Consider the following 27,873-nt stretch of genomic DNA (forward strand, 5'->3'; position numbering starts at 1 on the left):
CATACATATACTATCGGGTCTGATTCGTAGTTTTTACTTCATAGACCAGTTCTGAGTAATATTAATATATACATTCAGAATCATATGCATACTATCAAATCTGAGTTGAATATATACAAATAGTGCTGAGTCATGGATTTAGAGTCATAGACATAAGATCAGATTTCATTCATAAGTGTACTATTAGTTTACCTTATGAGTGACATTCGCCATGAAAACTTTACTTAGTGCGATCACTCCAAAGTAAGTTTATATCATGATATAGGTTTGCTGTATTATCAGTTTCAAGTCTTATATATCAAAAGCCTTAGGTATACTGAGTCATAGGTATCATGACATAGACATACATTCAGTTTCAAGTCGTAGGTATAAGATTGGATCTGCATTATAAAATCTGCTTTTGGCTATAATTGTATTTCAATTATTCAATTTCAATCATAGAAATAGCTTTTTATCGTAAATATACGTTTGGATATGGTTTATATACAAGTAGATTTGGCTTTCAGATATATGTTTAGATCTCCAAGTCATAGACTTTCAATCGTATCTGAGCCATGGTGTAAGACTAGAACGTTGGTCCTGGATTATTCGTTATATTTGGATCGAGTTACAAAAAAAAACTCAAAAAATTTCGGTTGTTAGACTGGTTAATTTTCAAGGTTATCATTTAAGGTCAATGATACTGACAATGACGGTGTTTATGAAGTTTAAACTAGTATTTTGAAATTAAACTAAGGTGTACTGTTGTTAGTAAGTATTTTTTTACTTTAAGTAAAAATGGGTTTAATCTGCTTTACATATATTCTTATGTCATCTTATGGTATTTTTAAACTAACGCCGTTTAACTTTTTGAAACACTGTTTTTAATACAATAAATTTTTTATCACATAAAAGACATTCGTATTCTTATTTTTATATGAAGATTTTTTTTATATTTAAGTACCCTGGAAAGAAAAAAATATTTAAAAATCCCTTTTAACTAGTTAAATAGTTAAAATATTTAACATGTTTAGTAATAGTGCTGTAACTTTATAGTCTATAGATAATCGCATTTTTTTCGTTTATTAGAGGAAAACAATACTTACTTATTTTTATTTCTTCTATTTTTTTGTTTTTTGGTATAACAGAATGAACAATCATTTTTTATTTATATTTATATTTATCAGCCTACCGAAATGATGTGTTGCATAAAGTAATTAATTTGAATTTTCAAAAATCAGTGGATTTGTAAGACGTCATTTATTGGACAAGAAAAGGTAATTCGACTAGACACAGTGATAATGTTGTAGCAGTAAATGAATATTTATCCTTATATAATTTAGCCAGATAAAACGTAAGCAATAGCACCTAAATTAAATTTCAAATGTTTTATTTAATTGACAATACCGGTTTTTACGGAGCGGCAAAGTTAAGTTTACTAATTACGGAAAATAAGTCGTGAAAGAAAATTAAACACCATTGATCTGGAATTAAAATTCTTCTATCTAGTTCCCGAAGCGTTCGTCGATCTTGTCAAATAAACCAGCCTTAATGGCAACAGTCATTATTCCGAGTTTCCAATTAGATTTAATCGTCCGTAAGAATTTAAATTGGAAATGGTGAAATGCTGCACCAAGCATCCAAGCCAGCGGCCATCCACGCGTGAACGGTTTCCCGTTGGATATTGAAGTTTACAGAAAACTTTCCAATCCGTTATTGAAATGTTTTATGGTGGGTTGACAACTTTACACAGTGCAAACTCTTTTCAATTTCGTCATTTCAGTATATTATCGTCCTAGCTACTTGGAGGTCACAAGTTGTGGATATTAAGGCATAATCTGTCGATGCGATATTCCCTGGTGTGGATTTACGTATGCCCTAGTGAGTACTACGACTATCCACAGTACTATTCTGATAATTAGACACGTAGGCCTACTATTCTGATGATGAAACCAATTCGTAAATAACAATGCACAAATGAGGTTCGGATTCCACCATAAACTGTAGGTCCCTTATTGGCCGTATGGGCTGTAAATTAACAGTCCTGTCTAAGGAACATGTCGGTCAGCAACAGGACTACAAGGTCGCACCACTCATCCTTCACTCATCTCAATTCATACTTGGCTTAAAATACCTACCTTCGTATGGTCGCCATTTCAAAATATTGTCTTGTATTAAATACAGTTTTCGTGTGGACTTTACAAATAGAATAAAAAGTGTGCAAAGGAAAAACGATTATTTAGTAGTAATTTATTGAATCATTTTGTGTTATTTGGTTCAGCAAAATACTGTCAAAACAATAGATCTTCTTTGAGATTTAGACACTTGAAAAGGTTTCAGATGCATTCTTTTTTAATTCACCTCGATGACACTATATATATACAAAATATTGTGTTTATAGAACAATCTGACTATAAACTGATTGGCTGTATCCATATTTGAGTGTATATTTATTCATCATATGTCGATTCCCGATACTAATTTTGATGTGTCTTTCCTAGATAAGATTTTATTTTCTTCCTTAATTTCTATATCAACAAGTTTCGATCTTCACTAACTCACTCATCTTCGGTTATCTATCACGTTGTTTGATTGGTTTTTACCATGTTCTTTTTGGAAATGACTATTGTATTACACAGAGCAGCAATTTGAAATTTCATAAATATAACCATTAAAATCTCCTTTGCTTAGCTTCACTGTTCTTAATTGATTTACGTCATAAAATTGAAACATGTATGACAGAGGTCAACCCTACTTCTTTTCTTACTTGTCTGAACGAAATTTACAATTACATATATAACATAAAATTGCAAAGTATTGCCTTAGACTTTCAACTTCACTAACTACTTTTGGAAATACCTGAACGATGCGTCCTCCTATTTGTTCAGAATTCGTAAAGAAAACGTAAAAGATACGTGCATTTAAATTTGAAACGCAAAAATTAATAAATACAATCTTATTTCGAATTTGGCACTTGTTCTAGTTCTTATGCCAATACATATATCAGACATCCGTGAATGCATGCAAGTTTTTTAATGAATTAAAATTGTGTTATCAGGTACTGATGCAAACTTGAAGAGGTTTCATTTTCTATATGTATAAGATATGTAAATCAAAATGTACAAGATTCGCTCCATCATGCTTATTGCATACAAAAAAGGTTTTTATTGACTACTAAATTCCTCTAGCTGTCATAATTAAAAGATTTTTCAATCAATCATTCAAATTTCTCAAAAGACAATTTAAATTTTTCATAAAATGTTAATGTGCATTTATAAACCTTCAAAATCATTTTGTTTTTTATTTTAAACATATGAATGTAAGTTTTATACAGTTGTATATATATATATATATATATTTTTTTTTTGTAATGTTATCATTATGTCTGTTTTTTTTTTTATATATACTGTATATAAAATTTGTCATTAAACAACTCTTGTAATAATACATATAATCGTCCTCGTTGCGTTTTAATCACAACATTGAACTACAATACCGACCAATTAGTAACAGGTTTAAAATATTCTCTGAATCGTCAGTATAATTAGTGAGGAATATAATTGAGTTCGTGACGATGAATATAGAGGCTGCATTTGCATTTTGTCGCCGTTCCAAAGCCGCCATGCCCTCGTGACAAAATCTTTTATAAAGAACACCATACAGTGCATAATAACACGCCATATAGCTACATGTAATTAAAAACTATAACAAAACATCGTATAGCTTATTAAACATGACGTAGTGGAACGTAACGTAAAACTAATTTTTTGTCATTACAGGCCAAAAGTAACATACGTTCAAACATATATATATGTGTTGGTGTGTGTGTATGTGTCCGTTAGCACAATAAATCGATTAGAAAGAATTCATCCGATTTTGATCAAATTCGGTAAAAACCGTGTCTAGGTGTAAAAAGGCCTACTACATTATTCAAAAGAGGTCACGAACCAGAATTATCGGAATATGGGAACCGGGTTTCATGGGGTACACTTGGGTTTTTTCTATGCTTAACTACATAAGTCATAAGTCCTTAATTACAAAATATATTGGAAACGTCACTTTACAATGAAGGAATTGAACATCTCTTAATTAAGGTAAAAGGACAACTAACCAAAGAAATTAGATTTTTTGGTTGAATAGAACTGGAATCACGTACTCTGTCCAATCAATAGTCAATAGTAGTAGCCTTCTTCAATTAATAGGCTTTTAGTTTATTTCTAAACCTGAGTAAATCAGTCAGCAGTTGAGAAAGTAGGTTAAAAAGTTGTATAACGTGTATTCACTTATACAATTAAAAGTACAACATTCAGTAATACGAAAATTGATTTTAATCATGTAAACCCACAATAACTAACTGACAACAAAAAGTAAACAATCTTGTAATTTTTAACATTTAGTAATAAATGCTGTGAATTTTATACGTAATGAGTATGTAGGCCTACCTGCAGTTAGTGTGGGTATTAAATATTGACTGATTTTTTTTTCTTTTTTACAAAGGAAAGGGTCTTACGACATATAGTGAAAAAGAGCTATAAACGTTTGCAGTTCATTTCTATATTATTTTTACAGCTTGAAAACTAATAACTAACTGAAAATGTTGTACACCAACAACGGGAAAAACGCAAAAAAGTCATACAGAGACCGTGTGTGAAACTAATCGTAAACTGCAGGTTATAAATGGTGAAATTCTATCAAATCAATCACAGTACCGCAATCAGTGAGGCATTGGTTTACGCAGGACAAGATTGGCTGGATTGGTCCTGTTACCCGTAGGTCTCATCACCCTTCATACATAGCCAATCAGTCTTTGCCGCTCGACCATCCAATCATCATGGATTTGTCCACTCAGTTGTCATCGATGCTTATTGGTTTTTACCCAAACAATTGTCCAAAATATCTTCCATGCTAATCTTGGATTGGTTTTTTAGGTGTGGATTTTTGCGTATATTTTTTTCAATTCCTAGGTGATCCCATAGCTTTAAATTATATTGTGACATTACGTTTATGTATATAACAAGGTTTGGACCGTTCCCTTTAAAAGATTTTTAAAAGTTCCAAAGACGTAGATGTACACAATTCGAATTAAATAGCTTCTTTTCATCATTGGCTTTCAAGAAATAAAATATGTGATTCGCTTTTTCACGAAAGTAATCGGGTACTTGGTATGAAATGTACTTGTAACTAATTCATACATCAAATTAGGAGGTGTATACGGTATTGCTATCTCAGTGGTTAGCGTCTTCAGCGGGAGAGACAGGTTCGATCCTCGACGTATCCAAAATATATCAGAGGAGTTTGGATCGCTTTTCTACATAAACATATATTTTCCTTTCAAACGGAATTTCACTTGAATCAAAATACACTCGCCACAGCAAACCTGCAGACTGAGCGAATTTACATTTGTCTCAATTGATTTTCAATTAAATATTTTATAAAAACTATCATAGAAATGTTAAATGTTCAGTTTCATTTTCTCTTTAACCATCCTACAACAATGCTCAATATACGAAAATATTTTATTTTTGAGCTCTACGTGATGGTTTTATTGGATATCGGGCATTTTAATGTTTCAATGGTAAAATATTGAAAGGTTTTAAAACTTCCAAAACCCCTAAACACCGTTCCCGTGATCCAATATTGCTGGCTCCCAAGCTGATTTAAGTGGATTCAGCCCTACACGTTTATGCCAAATTTCATCTAAATCAGACCAGAATTAATTGAGTTGTCGTGTTTACATACACACACAAATATAAAAATATATATATCCTACATAAACTAAACTGATATTGGTTTTGTGATCTGGGCCAATGGCCTCAAGATGAAAGAGTAAATCGGTCCCAGGTCTAGGTCTCGCCGTGCCTCTTGTAATGCCTTCTTTTCCCTAATAGCTAAAATAAAATCCAATTTCTTAGGTACATATTAATTTGTTGCTCAGTAGTGGAGAACTGCCGGTTTTACCTCACTTTAGACACGTTTTTCCCATGTTATTCTTATGGGGATTATTTTTGGCCACCAAATCTAAAATCCTGATCTTTGCCTGCAAATCCCTATAAAAATTGTCAAACCTTATTTCTTAGTTATTCCCCATAAATATATTCGATATTAAGCAAAAATAAAAAAAAAAATCATTTATTGACCCATGTATGTGTATATGTATAGTAGTATAGTTTGTCGGTGCCGTTTTTTGTGGTTCGAGGTTTTTGGGCCAACCCCCCCCCCTCACCCCCTCACCACTCCCCTCTGCCCCATGCACAATTGCTAGTACATCTACCATTCCCCTTTCCAGTTGATATATTATATTTCTATTTCAAAATCATGTATGTGCGAACTCGGCTCATGGCGTGGGCGCGCTCCTGACTCATGGTTGTTTCTTGCCTCTAGTGGTGGGGCTGTGAAATGGTATCCTTTGTGGAAATCCATGAATTCTGGCTACTTGGGAACCCAAGCCATTTGACATACAATAAATCACCCTTCCTCCTAATTACCTTTTCTACTAAATACATGTCTTTATACTTGGTCTTTAACAACTCCTCTGTATAGAAGCCTCCTCTGATTATATTACCATTTTCATCTTTCAAGATATAAGTCACAGGCTTTGTATTCTTTACTTCTGATATTGTAAATAGTTCCCCTGTCCAATTCGGAGTATAACCTTTACTAAAAACATGTTTATACTTGGAAATCCTTACGCTATCACCTACCTTATATCTTGGCTTTTTAACTTGCACTACTTTAGAAGTCCTTTCATGCAACCTCTCATGCACATATTTACTGTTCTTAATATTCACTTGGTTAGGCTTCATTCCTATAGATCTATGCACTTTATTATTATATTTTCGAATTAACTTTGGAAGTAAATCCAACCATTTATAACTCCCCTGAGCACTAAATTCTCTATATAACCAATTCTTTAAAGTTCTCTGAAACCTCTCCACAATTGCAGCCTTAGTTGTAGAAAATGTGTGATAGTGATTAATATTTAATTTTTTCATTAGTTTGCTAAAATATTAATTAAAAAATTCTTTTCCATTGTCGGATTGAATGTTTTTAACCCCCTTTGGTAGAATGGTTTTAATGGCTTCTGTAACCACCAACCCTGTCTTATTCTTTAGTGGAGCAGCATAAGCTTTTTTAGAAAATGTATCTATTAAAGTTAAAATATATTTATTGCCAGAATTTTCTCTAGCATAGTTTTGCATATCAATTAAATCTATTTGTACAGTTTCGTTTATACCCAATACTTTAAAAGACCTTCTAATGAAATTCTTTCTTGCAGGCTTATGAAGTTCGTATGCAATTTCATTCATTTTTTATAACATCATCCTTTCCTGTAACTCTAAATACATCACCATTAGCCCCAATCAATAGATTATCTTCCATTCTTTTAAATACATAGTTTTCTGGTATATATGGTCTATTATCTATATACTTAAATCCACTCAAAGATGTGGGGTCAGCAACTAATAAATCAGGATTATATTCCATCAAATTAAAAATTTTTTCTCCATATACAAATTTTGATCCATCGTAATGCATAGCTTGTGACATTAGACAAATATCATCCGAATGTTCCCCCTCTGGTAGATTTCTTATAAATTGTTTTTTGGCATCCCAACATTTTTCTTTTTTATCAAAAGTTATAGTCTGTTCTTTTATAACACAGTCAGTTTCATCAATGGCAGGTTTAACACGTACTAACCTTTTATTATAAAAACTCCAATAGCCTGCTTCCATTTTTGGAACTTGTGAAACATTCACAGCATCTTTACTATCTGTACCTTCCATCAAATTGCTAAGTTTCTGTTTCTTAGCATTCCAAACACCATTCTCTGATTCTAAAAATTCATAATTATTATCATCTTGTATAAATTTACCATCTTCTTTTCGTATTAAAGTCTGTTGTAAAGTGGGCACATCATCTAAACTCTCACCCTTTTCTACATTAGTAATTTTCCGTTTCTTAGCATTCCAAACACCATTCTCTGATTCTAAAAATTCATAATTATTATTGTCTTGTACAAATGTACCACCATCTGTTCGTATTAAAGTCTGTTGTAAAGTGGGCACATCATCTAAACTTTCACCCTTTTTCACATTAGTAATTTTCTGTTTTTTAGCATTCCAATTTTTATTCTTAGATTCTAAAAACTCATATTTAGTTTTACCTTGTAAAAAGACATCACCTTTTCTAGTTAATGTCTGTCCCAAAGTTGATACATCATCTACAAACTCCCCATCTTTAACATTACCAATTTTACGGTTTAAACAATTCCAACTATCGTCTTGTAAATTTAAAGTAGGTTCACTACTCATGGTTGCCGCCCTGGGTTCTGCAGGCTTATTATATGGATTATATAAACGATAAAATTTATCTATAAACATATTTTTATTTAATAAATAATTCCACTTTCTCTCAATTCCTCAATAATGGAATCTATTTCATTATCCACTCCTGAGTTACCGGCTTGGCGACTTAGCCAAAGAAGTCTTAACCTATCTACAAGCTCATTAGGATCATCCCAATAAATATAGTCTATTTTATTACCAGTCACTTGTCTCAAACCTTCACCAACAGATTTAAATAGAGGTTTAATTATATTAAGATATTTAGTATGTCTATTACTTGAAATTGGTGCACCATCTTTGTAACTCTTTAAATGTCCATTTGTAGCTTCCAAAATCTCTTTATAATTTTGCAAATCAGCCTGAGTATAGTTCTCAGGTTCTTTTAACGTTAACAATTCCCATAAACCTTTTGTCCCCTTGTAGGTTTTATTTGCAACTGTAACATCATCATTGCCAATATCAACTTCCTTATTTCCAATAAAAAATTTATTTGCTTCTCGTCTAATACCATATGTAGTGTCTGTCATACTGCTTTTACTGAGGTAATTTCCTAAATAGTCTGATGCTAAAAGACCAAAATCTAATTTCTGTGGGGTGGATGGTTGTAATGGTTGTAATGGTTGTTGTTGTTGATATCTTGGTATCATTGATATTCTAGATGGAGTCATTGGGAGTATCTCCATTCGAGGCCTCTCTGATGTGATTTTCTTTAATTCTTGTAATGGCTCTATTAAAGGTTGGAATGTTTGGAACCTCTCTTCAGCCTCTAGAAACTTGCCACGTTTTAAAGCTCTATATTTCTCTCGTATTTGATTTGCAGAGTCAACCAATTCTTGTTGAATGTTTTTCATCTTTTATTTACATTTTATTTATCTCATTTGACAAAGGATTGTACTCAAACACTTTATCATGTATTATCAAACAATATGCAGATGTATTTGCTGGCACATTTTCTGCAGTTTCAATCTCTAATTTAATATCAACAATTCCTTCCTTCACTGTTTCGTTCTGTCTAGAACAATCTATTACAATTAGTGGATATTTCTTCATAAACTCAGCCCTACTAATCATAGGATCTGGAATAGTATTATAGTAAGTCTCTCTAAACCTCATAAACATCTCATAAGCTTTAGAGACATCTCCATTTTCAAAGTCGAGATTTAAATCACTATAAGGATAATATTCAGAGTTTAAAAATACTTTGAGATTTTTTAATTTACAGTGATCAAATTCATCAGTTCTTTTTCGTGCACTATTATCCCTAGCTGTTTGGAAACCAAATATAATATACCTAGGCTTCTCCAAACTTGAAGACGTCTTTACTGACCATGTATGTCTTGTGGTATTAGGATATGATGGAAGTTCATGCAGCTCTAAGCTTCTAAATGCAATTTGCAAATTTTTATTTTGCAATAACATCTTTTGTAATTGTAACTTCTCCCCATCTGATGGTATCACATGTGGCATCACCCATTGAATTGAGTTAAGTGTAATTTTAGGAATCAAATCAGCAGTGCCACTGGCTGGAGCACTAGCGGTTGTTAATATACAATTCAAATCATTTTTGGATCTTTTCAACACCAATTCTTGTTTGACATTTACTAATACCTTATTAAAATCCTCAAATACACCCATTAACAGCTCTAATGGTAAACATGTACTAAACTTGCCACCTTTATGGAACTCTTTTAAATTCGTGTCAGAATCAAATGCTACATTTGACAATTTAGTAGTTTTATTATAAGAGCTCAATATTTTCATAAGACTAGAAATTCCTGGGTTTCTTACAATGTCTATTTCTTTACCTGCGACTTCGTATCTAATTTCATCAAATAAGAACGCAAATGCATTATTTATAAAATGACCTTTATCATGATTTTCAATTTCTCCCTTAATATACAGATAACTTCTACATGGGAGAGTTAGCAAATCTTGATTATTAATACATATTAGAATTTCATCAGAATTATTTATTGCTAAAGTGTTGTGGGGAACATAGGAGTGATTTGTAATTTTAACCACACTATCGTCGAATTGGGATTTCCCTGTAACGTCTAGAAAATCTTCCATTTTTATTAATAGAAAATTTTAACTTTAGTCCTATTGACTTTAGGAACCTAGCATTTTGCACACTTATAGATAAATTCTTATAAATTCTCATATCTTTTTTATATGACAAGTAATTGTAGTTTCTTCTCCGTTAAAGTCAATTGCCTTGTCATGCTGATCGGCAAATGTAATACTGACAACATCTAAACTTCTCTTATTTACAGGAAAATATATAATATTTCTTGGAACTTCAATAATTTTGTAGCCAGGAGGAGCTTCTGGATAAAAGCTATGTATGGTGTGTGATTTGTTGCCATTTAAATAGGACCCGTTTGCAATATTACATTTTACTCTAATCACATTTACATTATTAATATTTATTTTATTTGTAGATTCAAACTGAACACCAGGAGTAGAAACACCTTTAAAACCCAATAAAACAGACCCTAAACATGGTTTTGTAAAATCAAACACGTGGCTAGAAAGTAGTGTAGCTTTCATAGTTTTATTATTAGCTGTAAGGAAAAAGTCTGGGACTTGCTTTTGAATTTCCTTTGCAAGCTCAACCACCTCATATGTTTCTTCAGAAATTTCTATTGTAACTGGAGCATTGTGGTCATAATAGAAAACATCATCACCTTCACTAATGGTTAATTTTTTGCCTTTAAGTTGATTTAATTTTGGAATAAGCCCTTTGAATAAAAGTTTGGATTTAGTATTAATTAATGCTTCTCCATTTTTATCTATTATAACTTTAAGTTTGCCATTTAATAACTGGTTTAAATCATCAACTGAGATATCTCCTTTTGGTAATGTTATTTTCTCTACTTTGTAATATGTTAAAATATTTAGTGGTTTTTTAACATTAAATATTGAATTATAACTTTGAAAATCTACCAATCCAATTACATAATCATCATTTAATTCTATGGGAGGAAAGAACACTGACTTTAGCTCTGGCTCTGTACCCGAAAATGTTATGGTAAATGAATCCATTTTTATAAAGAAATATTTTTTATGAATGATAAACATAAAATTCCACAAATAGAACTATTTAAATCTTGTATTTGATCAGTTGTATAGAATATTTTATATCCCTCAAAATATTTAATTACTTCTTTTGGAGGTTGGATTCCAAATGGGTCAAAATAAATTACAATATCTTTATTTTTACGATATGCTGTCCAATGTGTGCCAGATGAACTGTCTAAATTAACTATTCCGCACTCTTTTACTCTTGGTGTTAGATTTTTTAGCTCGCTTTTTAGGTACACCCCTCTGAAGTGAGGCACGTCTTTTGCGGCCTCTAACAGCTGGTAGTTGTCCATCTTTTTTATTAAATTTTAATCCCATTCCCATCTTTGCTTTTGCCTTCATCAAATTTGTCACTGCATAAGCAGCAGCTTTTTCAGCAAGACTTGCGTCCTTGGCCGTTACTCTAGTCCAAGCTAAGTCTGCTAATCTCATGTCTGCTTTGTTCCGAGCAGCGGTATCGGGATTATTCATGTAGAATATGTCATGCTCTTTACAATAAGAGTCTAGTTTATTTTTTGGAGGTACATTTTTAGCTATATTTTCACGTATATTCGTTCCAGGTCCACAGTATCGATATGATGGTATGTGAAGTGGGAATGGAAGGTTATTTATAAGAGTATTCAATAACCCTCGACCTCTGTATGGCTTTAGGAATAAACCTTTGCCCTTTTTACATGTTTTCTTATTATCATTTTTTACCATTTTTATTATATAAAAAATGTCTTTTATTCAACAAAAACATAAATTTAAAATAGTACATACTAAGGAAAATATACCAAAGAAGTTGGGTCTATTTCCTACCAATATTCGATGTGTTATTTGCGGTCCAAGTGGAAGTGGGAAGACGGTTGTAATTTACAATTTAATTGTAAGAAAGGAAGGATTAAAATTTACAAACTTATATTTAATATCTAAATCTTTAGAACAAGAAAAATATAAAAAAATAATTGAAATATTTAGTTTGTGTGATGAAGTGAAATTACACACGTTTACTGACTGTGAAATCACACCAAATGATGTAAAATCACAGTCAGTTGTTGTGTTTGATGACATAAATAGTCCAAATATTACACAATTTTTCTCAATGGGTCGACATAAAAATATTAACTGTTTTTACTTGTGTCAATCTTACAGCAAAGTACACAAACATTTACGTGATAATGTAAATTTCCTAATATTATTCAAACAAGATGATTTAAATTTAAAACATGTATATCACAATCATGTTGGTAATGACTTTTCATTTGACCAATTTAAAAATCTCTGTCATCAATGTTGGGATAAAACTAAATATGGCTTTTTCGTAATAGACAAAGAAAGGTCAAAGAATAATGGCAAATATAGATTTATGTTTGACCAATTCTATCAAGAGGATGGTAAGGGTAAATAAATGAAAGATTTTTTTTAACATTTGCATTTATTATACATCTACACATTTTGAACATCGATTTTATAATGACCGAACGCAAGAGTATTGATGCCATCTTCTAGAATAAACCTCTTGTCATCGTCAAAGGATAGTACTTTTTTATTCATGGTTAAGGTTTGAAGATGATGATTTATAGATTTAATTCTTGTCACATTCTCATAGTAATCTTGCCCAGTTGCAAGGCAGTTCAAATAATGTTGATGTCTGAGGAGATGTTTAACAGTGGCACCATCAGCTCCTTTAGCTTTCTTCACCTCTAAAGCTTGCTTGTCTTCTTCATATAACCATTTTAGAGGAATGTAAGAATATAACTTTGGTCTTAAACCACAATATTCATACATAATATGACCACCTAATTCATCTTTAAACTTTCCAGTGACTTTTTTATTTTTATCAGGGTATAAGAAATGGTCTTTACTATATCCAGAGGTATCAAAATAGTGCAAGTCATGTTCTATTTCCTTGTAAAAGTCCTCTGTAACTATAGAATACATTAATGAATCTGTATCTGTCATTAGAAATCTTTTGTTCTTAAATTTTGACATATAATTATAGTGGAAATCATACATTATTACTTTACTGATATCCAAAATCGTCATTCCTAAATATATTGGTTTATTAAACTTTACAACTAATTTATTTAAATGTATAGCATGTAAATTGTTATCAAACTTTTTGCTACAGTCAAACCTTGGATTAGTGACATATTTTGTTAATAGTGACTCATCCTTGAGATATATATCACGAAACTTGCGTTGATTCATGATTGTTCGACCAAAGAGACTATTATTTAACAATTTATAAAAGTCTTTTTCGAAATCAGTTTTAGCACATTTGCGTTTTTCAATATTAAAATTAATATAGGGCGCAAGCCATTTAGACTGTCTAAATTTTAAAATTCTATGGTATTTTGTTACAATCAAACCCAATTCCTCATATTTTTGTAATGCTTTATAATGTAAAATATATTTAGTTTTGTCATTTAAATTTGGCATTAATTTGCCATTCATTTTCTCTGGTGCTAATGGATAGTCATTATGTAAATCATGTAAGCTTTTATCATATTTTAAATCAACTTCTAAAATGTATCCAAACTCATCATTTTGATTATATTTGTAGTCTATCTCATTCGTCCAACAAAATCCATCCATAGGTAGCTGCTCGCACATCGCTGTTGAGTATAGCGAGTTACAATCTAAATATATTAAATAGACTCTCTCTTGATTGGGATCATAGTGTTCACCCATATATCTATTATTTGCTTTAGCGTAACGTGTAGAAATCATACTGACTCCTCCTCGAATCGCACTTTCTATGAACAAATGCATGTCAATATCTTTGAATAATTGTAATTTTATTCCTGTCATTCTAAGACAGGCCTCCCATGTAAGTCCAGGAAGTGAATACATATGTACAGGGTCAAGTTTGTAATCCTTTAAACATAGGTCTCTAAATGTCTCGAACACATCAGCCAGTAGCAATACATCTGTTTTAAGATATAAATCATGATATTCTTGTAAATTATGTATATTAAAATGGGTCCATATATTTTTAGCATGTTCATATTCATTGGGAGAGATATGTTCTTTAGTTATAGAACTGTAAAATGTTTCAATTGGGGGTAGAGACTCTGCGAACTTATCTGGTCCCGTCATATATTCATAGGGATATACACCTTTACGTTGTAGTAGTGGATTTTGTATGAATCTAAATGTGTTCAAATTGGAAGCCAATTTATATAATGGAAGGGACAGAAAGTTGTATGAATCTAAAAATACTAAATCATCAACAGAGAATGATATATATTTTTCCATATCTTTAGCTATACAATTTAATTTACGTTTATTAAACTTTCCCAAATGTTGCATTATTATGTGACCATCATAATTTTTCAAGTTATGGAAGAATACTGGTATTTTCTTTGTTACTTTATAGTTTAAATTACAATCATTGTGGGCAGCTCCACGGTATTGTCCAGAGGAATGGCAATGATCTCTCACCCTATCAAAATATAGGGGCTTTTCACAAATGTGACAATGTGTTGAGTTTTGGAAAGATACCTCTTGCTCAGGGGTCATTTGAAGAGGAATATATATTGCCATTTGATTTTTAATATAATCATAAGCCTGAAATAATCTTTCAAAAAACACATCCATAACATTTGTGCCACTGTACAACTCTTCAGAAATAATTTTTGAATCTTTTACTACGACAAATGCAAATCCCGATGGAATATGTATATTAGAGTTTATAAAGCATTCAAAATCTGCATAAATTACATATGGGGCTTTAAGTTGATATTTATAATTTTTAAATTGTAATGTATCTTGTTTAGACATTTCCACTCGTTGAGCGTCAAAGCTTTTACAATATGTTACATGACGTTCTAATATATCATTAGTGTAAAAATGTTGTAAACACAACTTGCAAAAATGCTGCTTATGGCCATGTTTTGTAGAGTGGAACATTAACCTATCAAAATCACGAATTAAACAATAATGTGATTTACGACCTTCTTGTAATAATAATAAATCTACATGAGTATTACTAGTATTCAGTTTAGTCGTTCTTAATGGATATATAAATTTATCATATTCAACCCCAAATACATTAACACTTATATTATTCTGTGTTTCAAATTTATCTATATCAGATATTTTTACTGGATATTTTATATTTGCCATATTTAACTGACTTTCATAGGGTACATAATTAGAAACCCTTTCAGCATTGTTTGCATACCTTGGATGTAAAGCTGCTAAAATCGACCAAAGAAAGCATTTATTATCATAATTCTTTATATTTAAAACAGCATGTTTTGATTGAATACTTTTTGGTGTGGGGATATATGACTTTGGAGTTAGGGGTTTATACTTGTAAACATGCAACTGCCAATATTTAGTATGGTCATATATCCATCCACTGCCTTGGGCTTGATATTTGTGTATGGAAGCATCAATCTTTGAAAGTGCATTTTCAATTTGAGGCTTTAAATCTCTCTTCTCAATAGTTAAGGTAGTAAGACTTCGAAAATCTGCTATACATTCTTTTTCATTAACTAATTTACCATTTTGATCCATTGAATATTTTATAAATTTGATTCTCCTAACTAAAGTCCATTTTATCGGTAGAGGACAAGACTTGAGATTATTTTCAAGTTCAGCTCTAATCGATTCACCCACAAATTTAATCATTGTGTATGGACATTTCATGCAAGAATTAACATGTCTTTTAAAATGTCCAACAACATTTTTCTTACAAAAATTACAAGTCTTGTGACTTTGTTATATATGCGATTTTAGAGTCATGTTATTTTCACAGATTAAATCACAAACTTTGCACACATTCATTTGATGAATTGCCTTGTAGTGACGAATCATATTACTTTTGGTAGAGAGCGACACGGAGCAGTGTTGACAGGTGGGCCTCATTTTTATATATAACAAAAAAAAATTTGTGCCACTTCTATTTATAGACTTTTTGAAAATTTCAAAATTTTGGAAATTTTATCAATTTTCAGCTAGAAATTAAAAATTTGTAAAAATTACTTCAACAGATCCAAGACTAGCAAGGAGCAAGCCCAAGTGAGTGACATTTTCACCACGTCACCACTAGAGGCAAGAAACAACCATGAGTCAGGAGCGCGCCCACGCCATGAGCCGAGTTCGCACATACATGATTTTGAAATAGAAATATAATATATCAACTGGAAAGGGGAATGGTAGATGTACTAGCAATTGTGCATGGGGCAGAGGGGAGTGGTGAGGGGGTGAGGGGGGGGGGTTGGCCCAAAAACCTCGAACCACAAAAAACGGCACCGACAAACTATACTACTATACATATACACATACATGGGTCAATAAATGATTTTTTTTTTATTTTTGCTTAATATCGAATATATTTATGGGGAATAACTAAGAAATAAGGTTTGACAATTTTTATAGGGATTTGCAGGCAAAGATCAGGATTTTAGATTTGGTGGCCAAAAATAATCCCCATAAGAATAACATGGGAAAAACGTGTCTAAAGTGAGGTAAAACCGGCAGTTCTCCACTACTTTGCTCTAACATGAAAAATATCATATAAGTACTATACATATAAAATATTTACTATACATAACATATTAATAAAATGTACAAACGAAAGAACAAATGAGATATTTAACAAAAATATGAATGATTATTCTTTCATTAGGTTTAGCTGTGGGCAACACAGTATTTTCTGTAATTTTCCACGTTATCGTAACAACTGAGGTACGTATTATTTTACACAAACTGTCAACCTGTCACGGTTCTATTGTTTCCTTTATGATATAACTGTATGCGACCCTTGCTGAATTGTGTTTGAAATAAATCATACAAAAACCATATGACTATCATTCTAAACAATAAAATTTTAACGGATAATGTTATTGGTTATTGTGTAGTTACATGTATATTTTAGTTCAAAATATAAGGTATATGTATTTTTACCGGTAATCGTTTATGCTTGATGACAAATCTGGTTGGATTTTCAGTCACGTCATTCGCATGTTATTCTCATTAACATGAATATAATAAACGGTGGATGGAATAATCAACTCATAATTGTTCAATAATTTAGTATTAGCACTAATAGATAACTTTCCGTATTTTCCGGTGGAGAATATTTTTAAATATTTTTTTTTCTTCATGTTTTCGAAATTACATAACATAGCATAAAATCATTTCTGCTTGGTTGGAGACAGATTTTAAAATAAAGTAAAATTACGAAAGTAAGACATCTAGTCTATTTTACAATGAACCTACTACACATCTATTGGCCATGGCCAACCCAAGCACAGCAACAATAGAGCGACCAGGGTAGGTTTATCGGTGTTCCGATTGGTCGTGGTGTACCCTAGATTTCCCCAGAGTACCTCACTACAACACAAATACCACAACCATTCACTTACCTGGGCCTTAGGAAAGCGTAAATACTAATTAACAGATGAGTCCCTGCTTTCGATACAAAGTTAAACAATTATTTAAATATCCATAAATAAATTTGTTGAATCTTTCGATAAAATGTATTCAATTGATTTATGTGAAATTCCAAAAGTAGTCAGCCTAATAAATTATTGATAATAATGTTTTGTATTTAGAATTACCGTACCATTCGTCTTTTTTAGGTCTAATTCAATTCAATGTCTCGTGGCATTTCTATTCTGACACTTTGTCACAGTTTCTAAAAGGCACAGTCGAATATTTCAGTCATTTTAAACACCTTATTAAACATGTCAAATCTCTAAACAGGAACTCATTAGAAATCGCGTTTTGTTAATATAAGCTTTAAACAATTAAATAAATATTTACTCTGAAACTAATTGACACGATACTTCAATTACAGATTTTAAACATGCTCCAGATTCATCATTGTTAAGATTAAGTTACTCAATTAACAACATTGCATACATGTACAATGTACTCGTATATATGTAGTAAATAACTTAAATAGATTTAAAATATTTACTCAGATTGATTGACTAATCAGTGCAAAACCAGAATAGTGGCGATTAGAAAGCCAATCGCATTGTAAGGGCATCCAATTCATGACACAAGGGGTTCAAATAGTGGCGTGCATTTCAACGATTTGTCCATCTCAAATTGCAGATTGTGACTTATATCAACAGTAGGCATTTCCTGATTGGTTTTTCATTGTCTTATAATAAGACTTGATACATTTAGCTTTAAATAGTTATATTGTCATTAATCAATGCCAATCACACCCAATACCAGTTATTTAGCAAGTCTTTAGCAATATTTCAAAATAAAATGTAAACCATCTATTGTCCCTTGAATTTGCAAGTGTGGTATAAAGAGTTATGATTATAGAGTGTTTAAGGTATTTTGAACAAGTTATTAGTGTTAAAATGGATATGTTGATTTAACCATTATCTGAAGTTTAATATTAAGTTTAAATTATTTCGTATCTAAAGTTATAAATTTCTCGATTTTCCTCAGAGAGATTTTTTTTAGCTTACGTCAAGCTCAATATTTATTTAAATGCAGCATCAATGGATACTTTTGATTCCCAGGACGTTAATTTAACATGGTTTTAGAAAAACAAAGGGTTTTATGAAATAGCTTCTTCTTCTTCTTTTATTATCTAATACAGAATGTATGTATACCTATTACACTCTCCATGTATCTTGCATATGCATAGGTTATAGTTCTAGCAAAATACAAGCTTTGGCTATCGATTACTGAAGTATACATCCCATATATATGGAACAGCTGCAGCCAATTATTTTATAAAAAAGAACATAGTTATGTGAGCCAGCCACAGAATGTGCTAGGGTCTAAAGTTATATTTTCTACCTTATTTATTGTGCCTGACCACGTTGGTGGGTCATAACAGTTACTGTAGCTCGCCATAAGTCATTCCATTAGATTGACGTTGTTAACAAATCTGTGTATTTGACAGAAAGTAGAGATTAGATCAGCACAATCTGTACGTGGCTCACATCAAGTACGACACTTTTTAAATGGGGATGGAATGTATATTTGTATTCATAGGCCAAGATACAAGCATTGAAAGAGCTTACTATATATTTTCTAGATACTTTATTTTTATTTGATCTATTACAATTCATTTCATTTTAGGTTATTTATTAATTGTGGATATTTATAGACATGCACTGTGGATGCGACGCTCCCTGGTGTGGATTAACGTCCGCACTAGTGAGTACTACGACTATCCACAGTATTATCCTGATAATTAGACCAATTCGTTAATTACAAGGAATAATGTGGTTCGGATTCCACTATAAACTGTAGGTCCCTTAGCTGCTATTAGCTGTATGGGCTATTAATTAACAGCTGTGTCTAAGGAATATGCGCCTTAGTCACTAACAAGTCCACAAGATCGCGCCACTCAATCTACACTCATCCTTCACTTATATTTTGGTTAAAATACGCACATAGTGGCGCCCCCATCTTAAATAATTGATAATTGATTGATAATTGATATTCTGCAGTTTACCGACTACCCACTTATACTAAAAAACTATGTTTTCCACAACCGGTTTTGTTTGGGGTTTACATCAAAATTTCCTGGGCTGCTTCCAATTCTATGTTTATTTAGTGCCAACAAAGAATCATCAGAGTGTCTAATGAAAGTAATGTAATTTTTCTAACCACTATGTTACTAAACACTCGCTAGAGGGTTTTTTTAGTCTTTTACCTCTTGCGTGAGTTGCTTCCGGTTCAATGTATATTCGGAAGTTGCGTGAATGAGTATTTCTCATCAGAAGGACAATGGTAGACAGTATGAGCCGAGTGTTGTATTGTACTGCAAGATAACAATAGACTGTAGACGCCATGACAGCTCATTTACACAGTATGATAGCAGAACCCTCTGTACCTCCCTCGCCATCTTGCCAAAACTGTAGAGAATATCATAACTTGCAAAATATGTAACTTATTGAACCGACACGTTTAAATAATTCTCATCAAAGACTTTATTGTGGTAGAAAATGTTGTACAATTTTTAGAAACTTTATTTTATTCTATCTACCTTTGTTTAAACAAAATGTGTAATTTTATTAACTTACTAAATCGAGGGTGTTAGAATTTTTAGTAGTTTTCATCATGGAAATTATATTTAAAGCAGTAGACAAAGAGTTAGAGTTCTTTATCTGATTCTATAGGATTTCATAATATAGGCATTCTACAGGCTTCATTTGCACAGAAACAGATAGAAAAACTTGTACGGTTGAAATTTGCCGATTAGTTCAGAAATTAACAAAAGACACCATGGTAATAACTAAACTGGATGTTAACAGTAGTTATTAACATGATTAACGAATAAATTGGTTACAAATTATCAAACAAGATAATATAATGACTGAATTCTGCAGAGTTTGGTTCTTGTTCTTATATATATAAATGATCTAGAACGTTTGTTTATCAACATTATCAATTAGAGTTGGTTTTATGCTCATGGTTTTCATTAATTTTGTTGAATTACCATGCAATCTTGCAACGCAGGTATCAGTGTTTTGTGTAACCAAGGTTACATATTATTAAACAAAAGTACATTGATATATCAGCGTTTTATGTAATCAAGCTGGTCACTCCTGGTGATCAAGATTTTATCCTCCTTTGGCTCATTTTCAAGTCCTGGATAACTACAATTGGTAATTAACCAAGTGATAACACTTACGTTCTAAATGATTTTCAGTCTAAAACATCAGTCCCTTCACTAAATCTAAAGCGAAATATACCAGCCTGTTAGTAACTAAATCGTAACTTTACTGCAATTTGATAAGTAAATATAAAACATATTTTTATCAATTAAGTCAAATACACATTGTTTATGAAACATCCAACTATTTTCATTGTTTTGTATATGATAACTAAAACTTGATTAGTAGAGTAACATAAAAAGGATTGCTTTACAATATAAAAATATTGTATAGTTGTAACTTACAAAACACTAACTAAATAAACGAATACACTGTCAATACTGTATGTACTGAAGAGATAAAACGCTTGTAGTTGACACAACGAGTTGATAGCATAAAATAGATTAGCTTGGACAATTTTAGAACGTTGGCAGAATCTAATTTCCAGTAAGTCAACAGAGTTTAGGATTTAGAACTGCAAGGTGCAAACTCACGTGCCATATTTTGACGGGGAAATTCAATTTACTTCACCCCCCCCCCCCCCCCAACAGCACCCCCAACACGAAGGCTGTCAGATGTTCTGTGTTAATTTGGTAGTGACTACTCCCGCTGGCAAAGTCAGCCTTTGTCTAATATCGAAGTAATTGTTCATAGAGTAAATAAATTCAAATTAACAAAAAATGTTCTTGTTATTGAAGATTCTTTTACAGTATATACAATGTTGTATTTTACGTTTGGGCCGTGATGTGATGCACAATAATACTACTCCGATATTGTGCATATCATCTAATTTTTTGTGAATTAAGTACTGTATATTTTTTAAATACGCATTTCTGTAACATTTCAGTTGATACGCAGCTATGATGAAATAGCAAAAAAATTCAACCGATCATTAGGGGTTTTTTTCTAGTTCTAACGGATAAAACCATTGCATAATCTATTCATACAGTTACAGGCTTTGTTTCTTACAAAAATACAGCCTAGTTAGCTACAATACAACAAATCGTGCTGTAATCATTAGGTATAACCGGTGTCGAGGTCCAACGTGCAATAAGAACTAATAACTAATATGAAGTTGTTTAAGTTTCTACTCAAGTTGACTCATTTGGTCGAACACAATCTCAATCCTTTGGGCTTTGTTGAGTCGTCTGTCGTACACACACCCTAAAGAAAGCACGAGTTAAAATAAGTTTTTATTTTTGTCCACAGATTATCGAGACTTCCCATAACTCATGTATTTAATAAAACATTTTAATAACTATAAGTTCAGGCTGTTTTTACCAGTAATTCCCCGCCAGAATCGTGAGGCGGTTCAAAAGAGAGGGAAGACATGCAAATGCACGCTCTCCATTTAGGAGCACGAATTCAATTAAATTCTCTGACTAATTATCTCAACAATCAAGCGCCAGATTTGAATTTTTCACTTCCGTTAAATTTAAATTTAATGTAATTGTTTTATTGGCAACCATCTGTAAATATTTTTAATTTCATAATTTATGACCACCCCTAAATTGTATTACGAGATTTTAGAATAAAGCATAGTACTTACTACTTATTGAACAGTTTTATGTAAAAAGGAAATAGTTTCAAACGAGGTTTATAATACCTGATTTGAAGACCTTATTACAATCCTCTATTATATTACTCTCTTGTAGTTTCAGACAACCAAAGTCTATATTATATTTCAAAGGGCCATGTCATCTGCTGATGTTGGTAGATTCCTCAAAACACTCCTTTGATGTTCATTTGTCCCCTTAGGTATATACAAGTATGAAACTATAATAGTGTATTACTAAAACAAGATCCTCTCTTCAGAGCATTGATAATTACTTAGATAATTTGAGGTATTTTAGATCATTTGAAAAAAGCGTTTGAATCATGTTGAGCTATGATAAACCAATATATGGTTTGCATATTCAACCATAGGCTTTAATAACCTTTTAAAATTAAAAAAATGACGATAGATGCTGTAATTCGAAATTCAACCAAATCTATATAAATCTCACTTTTTGTTATTCATTTTTTTTTTACTTTCATGTCAGTATTTTTCTCAATCCTACAAACGTGCACTATAAAAACGAAAATTAGCAACTGTTTCATAGCTTTTAATTTATTACTTTTTCTATTTAAAAAACGCCATTTTATGACGTGATAAAACACTGGGTCAACAAACAGAAGGCAAGACGACACAATGTCTATTATTAATTCAGGTCTATGCGGAAACTTCAGACTAAACCCTAGTGCAAGACAGATATTTCCACAATATGTACCTAGCAAATTGAACATTAAAAAGGTAGGCCAAAGGTAGTTTTAACACGTTTTTATATTTTTTTATTATTTTTTTCAAAACGGCTTTCTTGTCCGTTCTGTAAAAATTTTGCAATCGGTTTTAAACTAACTTCCCGATGAACTTGAAACTTGAAAGACAATATAAAGACATTATAAAGACAAAAAATATAAAATAATTTATAAAAACACTTTTTAAAATACCACGTTTTAAACACATTAAATAGTAGAAAATAATTCATAAATATGTGGAGAGAATAAATACTTGTAATAGACAATAATAAAGAGAGGGTAGCTATCGATAGGAAACAAACAAATTCACAAAGTACATCAGCTATTCGTATGATTTAAATCTATAATTTCTAATTGAGGTTTAGCAGAAAGAAAATCCCCACTTTTTTCGATCTTAATCTTACAAGTATTTATCCTCTCCACATATTTATAAACTATTTCATACTTTTTAGTGCGTTTAAAAACGTCGAATTTAAGTTTTTATTTATAAATTATCGATATACCAAATTTTGTATAAGTCATTCGGAGCAGCAATACTTTAACAAAAAGTGCATTCCTAGACTGATTGTTAACTCCCAAGTAATTTAACCTTACAAGTGATTATTCGGGAGCTATCATCAACGAACCCCCGGGGAAATAGACGAGAGCCGCAACATAACCCGGCGTGATCAGCTGCAAATGGAGCCATCTGTGGTGGGATGGCGGATATTAAAATTATATTATACTGGCCTCAACTCGTCAATAGATCTATTAGATGATATATATATATATATATATATATATATATATTTACCACTGCTGGAAAATGAAACTGCATTCTTATAGTCGTATTTAAAGTGTCTGTAACATATAAATTCAGGCTTTAATTTATATGTTATAGAAACTGGACTACAATATTAAGTAGATCTTACAAATTTTAATAGACTACAGACTTAAGTTAATGGAACACAATTGTATCGTTTTTTATCGTATTTACGGCATATATTTTTTATCTATCAGAATTCCATTTTCTGTGTCTTTTTTTTAGAATAATGCAAAAACTACCTAGCTGACTAGGCTTAAATGATTCAAATATTATTAAATTCCGTTTTTTTATTGTGAGTTTCCCAGAAAGATCGATAAAATAACGGAAAATCATATTTTTATTTATTAAAAAGGCGTTTACTATTTTGATTGAGATTTAGTAGTCCTTTTATGTTATGGCCCTCCATTTGGTAAAATACATTTTCATTTATAAATTAACAAAAATCTAATAAATTTCTAAAAATATTTAAAACATATAAAATGTTTCTATAATACAATAAAATAGGCAATATTAAATTGAATTTTATGCTGAACATTACTATAACATTTTCAAAGTTTTCTTTAAATATAAAATTTGAAAATCGTCCTTGAAACCCGATAAACACCACTTTAAGGACGGGTATAAACAACTTTTTTAATATGAAATTTTTTTATACGGCTTAAGTATAAAAGCCTGTTACAAAGTAAAAATAAGTTAAAATAATTAATTATTTTACCGATTTCAGTAGGGAATCACCTTAAATTCAGATTTTTAATAGTGATATCCTCAGAAAAAAATCTATAAAATAACAAAAATCATATTGATCACCAAAACTACTTTCACGATTTTTATGCACATTTAGTATGTCAAAGTCCTTTTACCTTAATTAAATTGGTACAACCCTCAATGCTGTAAAAATTACGATTTAACAGTTATTGTAACTTTGTGATTTTTCCCATAAAATTCATGTATCATAGTTCCTCTTACCACGTATCTGCCAGAAAAATCTTTCTAAAAATAAAGCTAAACATTTTAATTATTACTTTTTATGTTTTTTTTATTGCGGTCACTATTATTGTGGTTTGGTTTGATATTTTTTTTTTATTTAGTTTTGACCTACATTCTTTATTTATCAATTGCCTTAATAGCTCGGGGAACTATTAATTTATTGGTTCGATACATTCACATCATGAGCTGTAAATAAACCTTGTATTTATCCTGTATATTTGGGTTAACAACAACTTCCCATGTTCAATACCAATACGATGTGCTAACATCTGTCTTGCACTTGGGATTTGGCTGAAGTTTCCAAACAGATCTGAATTATTAATAGACACTCTGACAACATGTCTTCTGTTTTCTATCAAGTATAAACGTTTTGGTAGTTTTGTTAAATCACAGGAGATATTTGAAAAGATTGTGTTCCTCAAGTGACTACCTAAAAGATTCAAGAAACAAAAATGATATTTTGTAAAACATAGTAAGACCATTGTCTAGTTTTACTAATGACTGATACAATTTTTATGTTTTAAAAGACATTGTAATATTTTATTACGAACACGCGTGTTTACAATCTACTCACTTGACGTTTTAGTAAATTTCCCATACAGGGAATAACCTATTACCGCAGGTCTCATAATAATACCTGGGCCCAGGATGGATTTACTTTTATAGTTTTGATGTCTTCAAAAGCAAATATCACCATCAGCTTGGTATTTGATCATATATAAATTTATTTATATGTAAACCCCGTGTATTACGGGGGGAAAAGTTGTTATCCTTATTGTGTATCCTTATCCGAGAATTACAAAACTTTGCAATTTCTTTCAAAAAAATTTTGTGAAGTTGAAAAAACAATCAAATTGAAGCGTTTTGTATGTTTCATGGTTACGCTAAAAATTTCGAAAATAACTATAAACTTTAAAAGCCTATACAGTTGCATACATACATTATGGATTTTTGTAGCGTGCCAAAGATCTCAGCAAATTCTTATATACTCAACAGAACATAATTGTTTAAATCTATGTTTTACTACTGTGCTACCTAGTGTAAATGAGCAAATACACAACGGCATGACCACAAGAAAATATCAAACAGGTGTTCTGATCGCGATTACAAACTGACAGTATTCCCCGCCATTTTTCACCTCTACTTGAAAGTAATTATCAGGACAAACAGGCGTGTTGTATCTGCGCTACTCGATACAACAGTGTACCTTCAGTCAAGAGAAATAGTTAGTTGCGAAGTAAACATTTGAGTGTAAACATTAATCATTCCCGCGTTACTTAAATTTGTTTAACTAATTATACTCCCTTAAGTTTAATGTATCTGACCTCTACTTTCTTTGATAGATTCGTGTTGGATGATTCTGTGGTTTATGTTTTTATAATTATTTGAACAGGTAATTTCTATTTGATTCAACCAAGTATATTTGATTTAAGGTTATTAGCGAATTTCCCTATAGGGAAGTAGCTATTACCGTAGGTGGCACGGTAAGACCTAGACCCGGGACCGATTTACTTTTTCATTTTGATGTCCCCAGAGGCCAAAAACACCATTCGTTCAAATTTTTATATATGTATATATATATATATATAGACATATATATACGTCCGTGAACGCGATAACTTGAGTAATTTTTGTCCGATTTTGATGAAATTTGGTTTAAAAGTGTAAAGCGGGATAAACTTGAATGAGTTCGCGAACCAGCACGATCGGACCATGGGAACGGGGCTTTACGGGGGGTTTTATGGGGTAAAAATTGGTTTGTCTCACTTTTGACCCTCAAAACACAAAATTTCCCGATTTCTCATTAGACCTTTTTGAAGAGCTTAAAAAAACAAATAATTTAGTATATAAAAGTATTTTTGTTTAATTATTAGTAACGGAGAAAATTAAAAAAATTGTAAATTTAAAATTCCCATGTTATTCTTATGGAGAATATTGTCAAATGTTGTAGGTTGCTTGTTTATGGATATATTTTGATCAAACTTGGCAAATTTATTTATTTTGTACTAAGCTATCAATATTTTACTCAAAAACACACTTTATTAGTTTCCTTGTAGCAGCAAACCTAGGTACTCGTTAAACCTAATTTTATTAAAATATATTTAACTGAAAATCAATTCAGACAAATGGAAATTCGCTTAGTCGGCAGGTTTGCTGCGGCGGGGGTATTTTTATCAATACGTTAATAAAGTACTAATGTAAATTAATGCTGGTTCAAAGGAAGCTTATGGAGATGAAAAGAGTTCAAAGATTTTCGGAGCTCGACTGAATTTTTTTCCGCATCATTTTGAAATTCCGAATCATATAATTCAAATAACTGCTGTTTGTTTTCCGTATTGAATAGTAAAGTGTAGGATACTAGAGGTCGTCCATCGATCGAAAACTCGACCAAAAATATGTAATGTACAGACTTCTCTATTTTCACCCCACGCAAATAAAACATGTGATTACAATTTCTTCCATTTGTTTTGATTTTGTTGTTATTTCGTCACCAGCAAAGCAACCCATAAGGCCCATGTCAATTTTTTTAAGTTAAATTCATTTTCTGTGCTTTTTAGCCTATTTTAATTTATAAAGGGATTCTGAACATCTACCGGAAAATATCTTTATAACAGTATGCGTAGATTTTCCCTGCGATACACACGAGCTGGGAAAAAAGGTTTCAAAGAAACATGTTTGCCTATTAATATATAGATTACTTTTTGAAAAGTTCACTGATGTTGTAATGTTGTAGTTGATGTTATAAAAAGGTCAATCACAAGTTAGTTCATTTCACTTCAATTCATTTTTTTATAGTTT

General features: G+C 31.4%; 1 protein-coding gene across 6 annotated transcripts in view; it reads left to right on the forward strand.

The window, feature by feature from the left end:
* Positions 1–27,873, forward strand: part of LOC128996946 (neuronal acetylcholine receptor subunit alpha-7-like) — a 419,574-nt gene that overhangs the window by 350,112 nt on the left and 41,589 nt on the right. The gene's annotated exons all lie outside the window — the stretch shown is intronic.

The sequence above is a fragment of the Macrosteles quadrilineatus genome, unplaced genomic scaffold (assembly GCF_028750875.1).
Source record: "Macrosteles quadrilineatus isolate MER2022 unplaced genomic scaffold, UCM_ALF_1.0 Scaffold_6__1_contigs__length_79288215, whole genome shotgun sequence".
NCBI classification, from domain to species: Eukaryota; Metazoa; Arthropoda; class Insecta; order Hemiptera; family Cicadellidae; genus Macrosteles; species Macrosteles quadrilineatus.